The sequence below is a fragment of the Adiantum capillus-veneris genome, chromosome 30 (assembly GCF_014529385.1).
Source record: "Adiantum capillus-veneris isolate H3 chromosome 30, ASM1452938v2, whole genome shotgun sequence".
NCBI classification, from domain to species: Eukaryota; Viridiplantae; Streptophyta; class Polypodiopsida; order Polypodiales; family Pteridaceae; genus Adiantum; species Adiantum capillus-veneris.
The window spans coordinates 41,779,900-41,788,868 of record NC_140960.1 but is presented as its reverse complement, the minus strand read 5'-3'; the positions used below and the strand labels follow the sequence as shown (position 1 = coordinate 41,788,868).

The following is an 8,969-nucleotide window of genomic DNA, read 5'->3' as shown; positions in this document are numbered from 1 at the left end:
CGTAGATCACCGGATCCATCCCGACGCATTCTATTAACTAGCTCAATTCCAGAACCAGGTCCAGTGGTTGACATTTTGAAAACATGACATCTTCTATCTTGGTCAGTACTTTGACCAGGAAATAAAATGCCGTGGAAAAAAGGATATCCGCAAGTGCTTTTTAATTTTAGTAGTTGTGTTTCAATACCAACACTAATCTTGCTACCACTGGCCTCCTTCATCATTTGTTTGAATCTACATTAAACAAAATGTGTAAGTGCCTAAAAATGAACAGGAAATATGTTTATAGATAAAGTAGTTACAGGAAAAACCTTTGAATATGCACCAAGGGTCTCATCTCTTCCAAAATTGACAAGAGATCATTGCTATTTAATTCACCACCATCCTCTCGTATGACAGCTCCCATCACCATTTGTTTAGCAAGATTCAATTGCATCTGTCTTGGTCCTACTGAGGGTACATTGGAAATAACACGGGACACAAGTTCACGTGTTCTTATAATAGCAGACCTCAGCACTCCTTTGGCCACTGGATGATTGTGTGTACCTTGATGAATGAACAAACGAGTCTTGTTGCTATCTGTTAACACATAATATACATAGCATGGGCAATCCTGTAACATTATCGGTGCTTCATCTCAATGGAAGCAAGCGAGAGAACCATTTGCATTGCTTTTCATACCAATTGATGGGATGACATGCAAAAGTTTTCCAATCCATGCTGTCTCATTTGGTACACCACTATGGGCTCTAATGGGACACCTGGGGTTATTGCACATCAGATATCCGCCACATTTACTTCTCCTCACCAAAGCAGGAAACTTCATTCTAGTTTGCACCGGCTTCACCCAACAATGACCATCATATTTTTGTTCCATCCCCACCATAGTTGAGCCTCCATCACGAACAGGGGGCAATTCGTATACGCAATTTCCATTGTAGTGTTGTGGAATCTCATCAACTTGTTCAATAATTTCACAGCTTAAAATAATTCTACTCAATCTGTGATACTTGTGCTTAGAAAGAAGAATGCACTACAGAGTGCTTTCTGCACCAGCAAAATCATGTGCAATACTCTCAAAATTCTCCATTTTCTAATCCATTCCATGTTTACCATGGCAACCAAGGAAGCCAAAGTCCTTTACTATTTCTTCATTGCAACTGTCACTCAAAACATCATATTCAAAGGATGGACGAATTGGTTTTTCATCAAGTGCATCCGAAGAACTTGATGATATATCGATAATAGGCTCTTTGTTCTTTTTCTGAAAAATGTCAGGTGTCATATTACTTGAGGATCCTTTGTTTTGAATGATCAAGAACTTCTTTGCAAAAGTCAAATCCAACACAAAGTGGAAATCCCCCCCTATCATGACACCATCCGTGACACGAGTTTGAATCTCACCCTCAAGAGCAGGCACAAGAGCAAACACCTCAGAGTTGCTTGACCCTCCATGATCTTTTGGGTTGAGCATAGCATATCTCTGTGAACAATCAATAGCAATAGGTTGTGAAGCAGTAGAGCCCAAAAATAAACTCACCATATGAGGACAATTCATAACACGAGACTTTTTTATAAACCAGTGATATTTAGGATAGATTAATGCTCTATTTATAGACAAATAGGTTGCATCTTAATAGACAACAGGAGGCTTTTTTACCCCTTTCTATCAGCCAGTTTTTACCCCAGTTTTTATCCTACTCTAGCTCCTTTCTACCCCATACACTATAGTATTGCACCGCATCCCACTCGTGGCATCTTTGCCCTTTAATAGTAAATAAACTAACTATTGCTAATTGTAGTGGAACTTCCTTTTCATCCACGGCACTAAGAAACTCATCTCAAGTAAGCTACTTGAAGTGCGTTAGCATCTTGTTGAAGGTTTCCAAGGGCGATATGCATCCCAGAGTATTGACATACTTTTATTAAATTAACTTGGTGCCATGAAACTTGAATTGGGTTATCACATTCGTGAAGGTTTTTCAAAATGGAATGCACCCAAGAATATTGGTGGATTATGTTTGACATATTTTATTAAATGCAATTGGTTTTCACCTTAATGAGGTTTTGATTTTATAAAATTCAATTGTTTGTCAGCTTGTTGAAGTTTTTCCAGAGCGCTCTGCGACCCAGACTTAAGTTGGAAATGTTACTAAATTAAATGGTTGTTGCGAAAGGTATTCCAGAGCGCAATGCGCCCCAGGCTTAAGTTGGAAATCTTACTAAAGTTCACGAAAATGGAGACTTAATTTGGAAATGTTACTAAATTAAATGGTTATTGCGAAAGGTATTCCAGAGCGCAATGCGCCCCAGGCTTAAGCTGGAAATCTTAGTGAAGTTCACGAAAATGGTTATTGCGTATGGCCTTCTAGAGACAGTGTTCGAGAAAAATCATTTTCACAAACATACAAAAATCTCTCCAAGACAATTCTGAACAGGAAATTTTACAATACTAGCCAGTCTTTTTGCAAAATTATATTGTTTTCCATGTATTTTAAGCTGAATTTTCTCCTTCTTGCCCTCCCTTTAACCAGCTACTTTGATTTTGCAACCGGCTCAAGGCTAAGCTGAGCACACTTTTCCCGAACACTGTCTAGAGCGCAATGTGCCCCAGGTAAACTAATTTGGCGCCTCCCTTGTGAACTTTAATATTTCCTTTCATGAAAATTTTTCAAAGCGCTATGTGCCAAAGAATTTCCAGAGCGCAATGCGCCCCAAACATAGTGAGGAAACCTTAATTAATTTTTGAGAATCTTATGAGGTGAGTGCTTTCTTAAGGTGTATTGGGACCTGACCTTAAGAAAGACCTTTTTGAGAATCCATTGTTTTTCCGTTATTGCCAAAGAATTTCCAAAGCGCAATGCGCCCCAGACATAGTGAGGAAACCTTAATATTTCACAAAAATGGTTTTTCGTATGCAGCTTTCCAGAGCGCAATGCGCCCCAGCAGCTGGATTACTTCGGCGACTTCTTTGCTAAACATTTTTCAAAGGGCAATGCACCCCAGCTGGAAGTAATCCAGAGCGCAATGCGCCCCAGCAGCTGGATTACTTCGGCGACTTCTTTGCTAAACGTTTTTCAAAGGGCAATGCGCCCCAGCTGGATTACTTCGGAGAATTGCTATTCAAAGGGCAGTGTCCAGAGAATTGTTGGATTCATGGAGAATCTAGTTGCTCTCTTAATCCAGCTCCATGCTTCAAACTTCATTGTGTTATCAGCAAATTAAAGGATCCCCAAGGCGCTATGTACCCCAGACCAAAGCTAGCCAATCCGACACTTGTAGAGGAGATAAGCAGGGCCTAATCTCTATAAATAGGAAGCCGCCTTGTTGTAAAGTCCAGGAAGATCAACGAGCAGAAACAGCAATTGCAGAGTTCATTAGGTTGAATATCAAACCAGGTCCATTTCTCTTCTCTCTCTATTGATTTCTATGCTTGAAGATGTCCTTTCAAATTAAATATGCACAATAACATTGGCTCTATGAATAGTGGTTTCATTACCTAAAATTCATGAATCTTAATCCCTACATTGTAAACAATCTTTTAGATTAAGCTAGAATCCTGGGGTGATATGCTCCCCAGATTCAAGTAAAAATTAAGGTTCCTTTTCAGAGAGACCTACAATACATTAGGAACTTCAAAGATGTAGATTCCGTGTTTTTTTCTCCAATACATTAGGAACTTCAAAGATGTAGAGAGACTGTTTATCTATATCTATTCGAAATCTATATTTAAATTACTTTCTCATTTTGGTAGACCTCCATAAGACATGTCTCCCACAAAAGCAAAGAAAGCTGCTCCCTTGGCAAGGGGTAAAAGAATCGTGGGAAGTCTAGTTGAAATCCTGAACAATGGAGAAGCTATTGGTAGAGGGAAGATTACAAAGGTATCAAATTTGGACGTTCTGCATGGCTCAAGAATGCCTAGTGGATGTTATGGTGTATATGTGGTTCAAGTTTATGCTGGAAAGGATGCACCTTTGCGTCATCTCAATCCAATGGATGAGGACACCAAAACTTTGCGTTGTGCTATGAATACCATCGTTGCCTGGCCCAAAGATAAACTGGTGAGAGCCTGATTTTTGGCTAGTTTAAACTCTCTAGTATATTTTTCATTTTTCTAAGGTCCTCTCTTATTTTAGAAAATTCTCAATGACATTGGACAAGAGGTCGAATCGACAAAGACTTCGATGGATAGGTCATCCCAATTACATCTAGGCACAAAGAGTGAGATGACAGTTTCGGGTACTAGAGTTGAATCTGTTAGTACATATGATCGAAAGCAGAAGAGTAAGAAAGAAAATCTTGCTAAAGAGCACATCCGACATGAATCAATAACATGCACATTTGAGAGAGAAGAATCTGAAGAGGAGCTTCATGATGAAGAGATTGAAGCATACATTGAAGAGGGAGCTAATGCTGGGGGAGAATTTCCCATGAATAAGGACGTTACCCTTCGTCAAGACATGCTTTCAAAGCATCTCACAAAATTAAAAGTAAGTTGTCCTTCATAACTCTAAATGTATCACCACCTTTTCAATTTATCTTGGCACTTATCTTGAAATGACCTTGAGCAGGATGAGCGAGAACAGTTGTTGCCTTGGGTGCCGGTTTGTCGTCTCTTGAAATTGGAGAAGGCAAGGCAGGTTAGTTGGGATCCCAAGAGACTACAGCCTCTCAAAGAGGCGTTTTTGATAGAGGGATACTTTGAGCCAAAGGGTTCATTTATTTGTTCTGTTGATGCTCCTGGTCATCCGATAGTACTAGTAACCAGCAAGATTACAGAGCAGTGGGATGAGTTGTGGCACCTTGCCAATGAAGATTTTGAGCGTGAAATTTCTGATACATGTTGGAGTGATTTGAGTGGTAAGATGTTCTATACTTGGGATGGGAATCATCGCCTCGCAGCTTGGATGGGAGTTTTGCAAACATGTAAGTTTCTCTTGTCTTTGCAATTATCAAATCCGGTTGTCAATCTATATTGTTTCAAAGATACTTACGTGCAGCTCCGGCTTATCAAAATGACGCTTCAATGCATCCTAGAGTTCGAGTAGAGCTTGTGAAGGTGGATGATAAAAATGAGACAGATATGTTGAGCACTGTGATGCACATCAATAGGCAAGTGTAACCACCATTGATCATTTCTAAGTTTCTTCTAAAATGCATAATTTTATTGACATGTATTTTGTGGTGATTTGTAGGTTGAATGATTCCGGATATGTCACCACTTCTTACACTGACATGTTGTGGATGGTGCGTGCAATGGGCTTAGCTTCAAAAGACGCCTTGGTTAACAAGATACATTTCACAGTGTACAAATGGATGCAATCAGATATTGAAAAGAAAGTTGGAAAGAAAGCGTGGTATAACGTTCCAGTGGCAGTGATGTCACAATTGCTTAATCCGGTAAGTATACGTTATTATGTAGTCTTCATTCACTCAACGTGTGCATCTCAAAGGTTTGAATGCATTGTAGGACAAGTACGCTATAGCCTTGAAACAACTACAAGCTGAAAAGGACACTATGCTACCTTCAGAGTTTCAACAACGCTACAAGAAAGCTTTTTTTGAGGTAGATGGTCCGAGTAGGAGGAGGACAAAGCAGGCACTCGCTATTGTTGATCCCAATCTAGGCGATGAATGGTGGAGGTAAGAAAGTGTATTGTGGATCACTACTCTATGTCTAGTGCTGATTTGATTATATGTTCAGAACCCTGCGGACTATTGAATGGACTAACCGGCCCAAGTGGATTACTGAGGATAGATTGTACGTTCTGGCATGTGCTGATCTGCCTCCTGAGAAGAAAACTTACATTCTTCGAGCAATGGCCTCTTCTGATCCTATAAATGTCAAAAGTTTGGATATTCCACAGACAGGTATTATCGTTCCTTTTTTTGCAGAATAAAAAATGACATGTTTCACTCAATGTGATTGACATTATTCTCTATGTCCTTTATTGCAGCTGACCATGTCTCATTCTGTGATTGGATGCGTGTGGAGGTTCTATGGAACACCATAGAGCGCGAAGCTCGTTTTCTATACAACAACATGAGAAATATCACATCCAAGCTTGGTCCAGGAGAGATGCTTGATTCCTTTCTAGAAGAAGCAAAGTTGACTCACAGAACTGAGGCGTTCCAATACGAGCTTGGAAAATTTAAATCTTCGGGAAGAGGTAGCCCTAACCTTAAGAAAGCACTCACAGACGCCGGTCAAAGATGTCTTTGCAGGTTGGAATATTGCTCTTGGCACTTCTGTCATTGGGAGAGCTCAACGTGGAAAGAAGCAAATTGGTCTAACATCTTCTGATTTTGTAGGTGGTTGACCAGGCGTAACTTCAACATTAGAAGCTCTCGGACTCTATCTGACGTCTTGGATATCTCAAAGAAAGATACTATTTTCAACTCAGCGCAGTTGGCACGTAACTTCAACAAAACAGTTTATTACTCGTGCCCTTGGTTTCTTGAGTATAAAGAGGGCAAATTTCCTGCCAGCGAAGAACTGCAGCATAACAATGCTGTCAAGGAGAGGGAGGAACGTGCACGGAGGGCTGTCCGGGTGGAGACGCCGGAAACACCTACAAAAACCACTACAACAACAAAAACAGCCTCTTCATCTGATAAAGTCGGCCAAGTATCGTATTCTAGAGTATGTTTTGATCTTGGAACGTTGCAAACGCATCATTTTGAAACTGTGACTTCGCTAAGAGTTTTTTGTTGCAGACTGGGACTCCAAAAGACATAGAAAAGAAACCGTCCTCAAGCGAATTAAAGAAAAGAAGTGAGTTGCAAATGTATGACAAAATCTATAATTGAAAAGAATCTGAGAATCTTGTCTTTACGAGAACCGTTTTAATGATCTATAATATAGAGCATGATGCGGTTGGGCCAAATGAAAAAGAGCTTTAAGAATTCTCCCAGTCCTTGGAGCAATTGTTAGATCATCATGAGGGAGATCAGTAGATGGTGGCGAGCAATGATCTAGGTTTTTGTAAGACCTTTTTGAGAATCTTAATGCTATCATCTTTTGAGTTGTATTTTGTTGACCAACTACTTTGTTTTGTTGGTTGTGTTCTTCAGTGTTCAACGAGCAGAATGTGTCTATCTCCTTCTTGGATACAAGCATGGAAGAAAATGAGATTGTTGGCTCCATGTTGGCATGCATCGAAGGCCAAGTGAAAAAGGACAACCGTTTGTATGTCCGAGATGGGGTTTGGGTGGCTGTCTCAGTGTCCGCTTCATTCATGTTCTTGCCTCCAAATTGCCTCGTGCACGGTATCCCGTCGTCATCTACACAGGAATGGAATGACATGGACGTTTGTCAATTCGGCAAAGTTTCACGTCTGAGTTTTTTGACAGCAAATGACAATGGCATATTTGTTGTTGTTTGCATACCTATCCAACATCGAATGGTACATGATGTTGCAATAGCCGCAGGCTGGGAGCCAGCATACACTACAGTCACAGTTTGCAAGACACCAGTATGCAAGGATGTTAATATGATTGTAAGATCACTTCTTCTTACCGTTTTCAAGAAAAACCAAGCCCCAATTGCTGAAGTGCTGAAACCCGATGAGGACACATGGCTGGATACAATCCAAGAGAGCGAATGGACCATGCAAGAAGATGGAACACCATTGAGAGGTACGCCCTTTTCTGTAATTGCTTTTACTGTGTAGCTTTGTTGCTTTCTCGACTTGTCTTCTATTCTCACAAGTCCTCTCGTCACAGGATGAATGGAACGTGGGCATTGCTATCTGTATCAAATGTTGAACATGTATACCAAGAAGGGAGATGTGGTAGTGCAATATGGAGGAGACACAGGTGTTCTTGCATTGCTTGGTAGCCATATGGGATGATACTTCACAATCATGGAGAGTAGTAAAACATTTTTGGATGAGCTTCCAAAAATTATGAAAGCACGGGCAGTGCGGTTAAGCAAAAGAAAAGCATTAGAACAATGACTATGGGATATGGACAAACACTAGTTGTCTACAATTATATTTGAGATGTACAATTTGAAAAGTTGTAATAACCTATCTAGTGGTTCACGACGGATTCATACTGTCGATTACATTCTATTTCTTGTTCATTTGTGACATTGTAATGCCTTTAAATGTGAATATGTGTTTGCCATTGCAAATATTGGAAGTTTTGTATGTGAAATGTTTTCTTCCTTCTTCGTATCATGATATTGTAATGTGAAACAATGTGATAATGTGTTGAACAAAGACAGAAAAACGTAGTGGATTCCAGAGACACTGTATAATCCTCTATTTGGCGCGAGAATGGAGTTGAGGAGACATGTTTAGTATCAAGGTGTTCGGGAGCTCAATGAGGTTGCGTTTTAGAGGGAGCTCAGTGAGGTTGCGTCGGCATTAGCAACATACATCTCTAATCTTGATGCACTAGGGTTGCCTTGGCTACAAGATTCGGTGGCGACGGAAAAACGCAGCGGATTTTAGAGAAAACGGGCATTCCTCTCAGAGCCAAGCGAGGAGGGATTTTCTTGGGGAACGAAAAACATGGATTTCATTTTTTCAAGGTGATAATAAGGCATGGTTAGTGTCAAAGTGGTCGAACGCTCAAAACATTGAGTGGTTGGTCAAAGAGGGACAGATGGAGTGCGTTTCAAAGGGAGTTGAGTGAGGCTGCGATGGCCTATATACGGAGAGCCAGCCTTGGCAAGTGGGTTTAGATCACGTATACCCATAGTACACACCACTGATCTAGTTGAATTTGGGTCACCTTGATGAGAAGATTCGACGACGATAAAAAAACGCGGCAGACAGATGGTGTGCGTTTCAGATAGAGTTGAGTGCGTTTCAGAGAGAGTTGAGTGAGGTTGCATCAGCCTATACGAAGAGCCGGTCTTCAGTAAGTAGCAAACAACCATGATCTAGCTATTTTTGGGTCACCTTACCTAAAACAATTAACGACGACGAGAAATCGCAGTAGATTTCAGAGAACAT

General features: G+C 40.5%; 1 pseudogene; it reads left to right on the top strand.

Moving 5' to 3' along the window:
• The first annotated feature begins 5,714 nt into the window (after positions 1–5,714).
• Positions 5,715–8,061, top strand: LOC147417852 (uncharacterized; annotated as a pseudogene).
• The last annotated feature ends 908 nt before the right edge of the window (positions 8,062–8,969 follow it).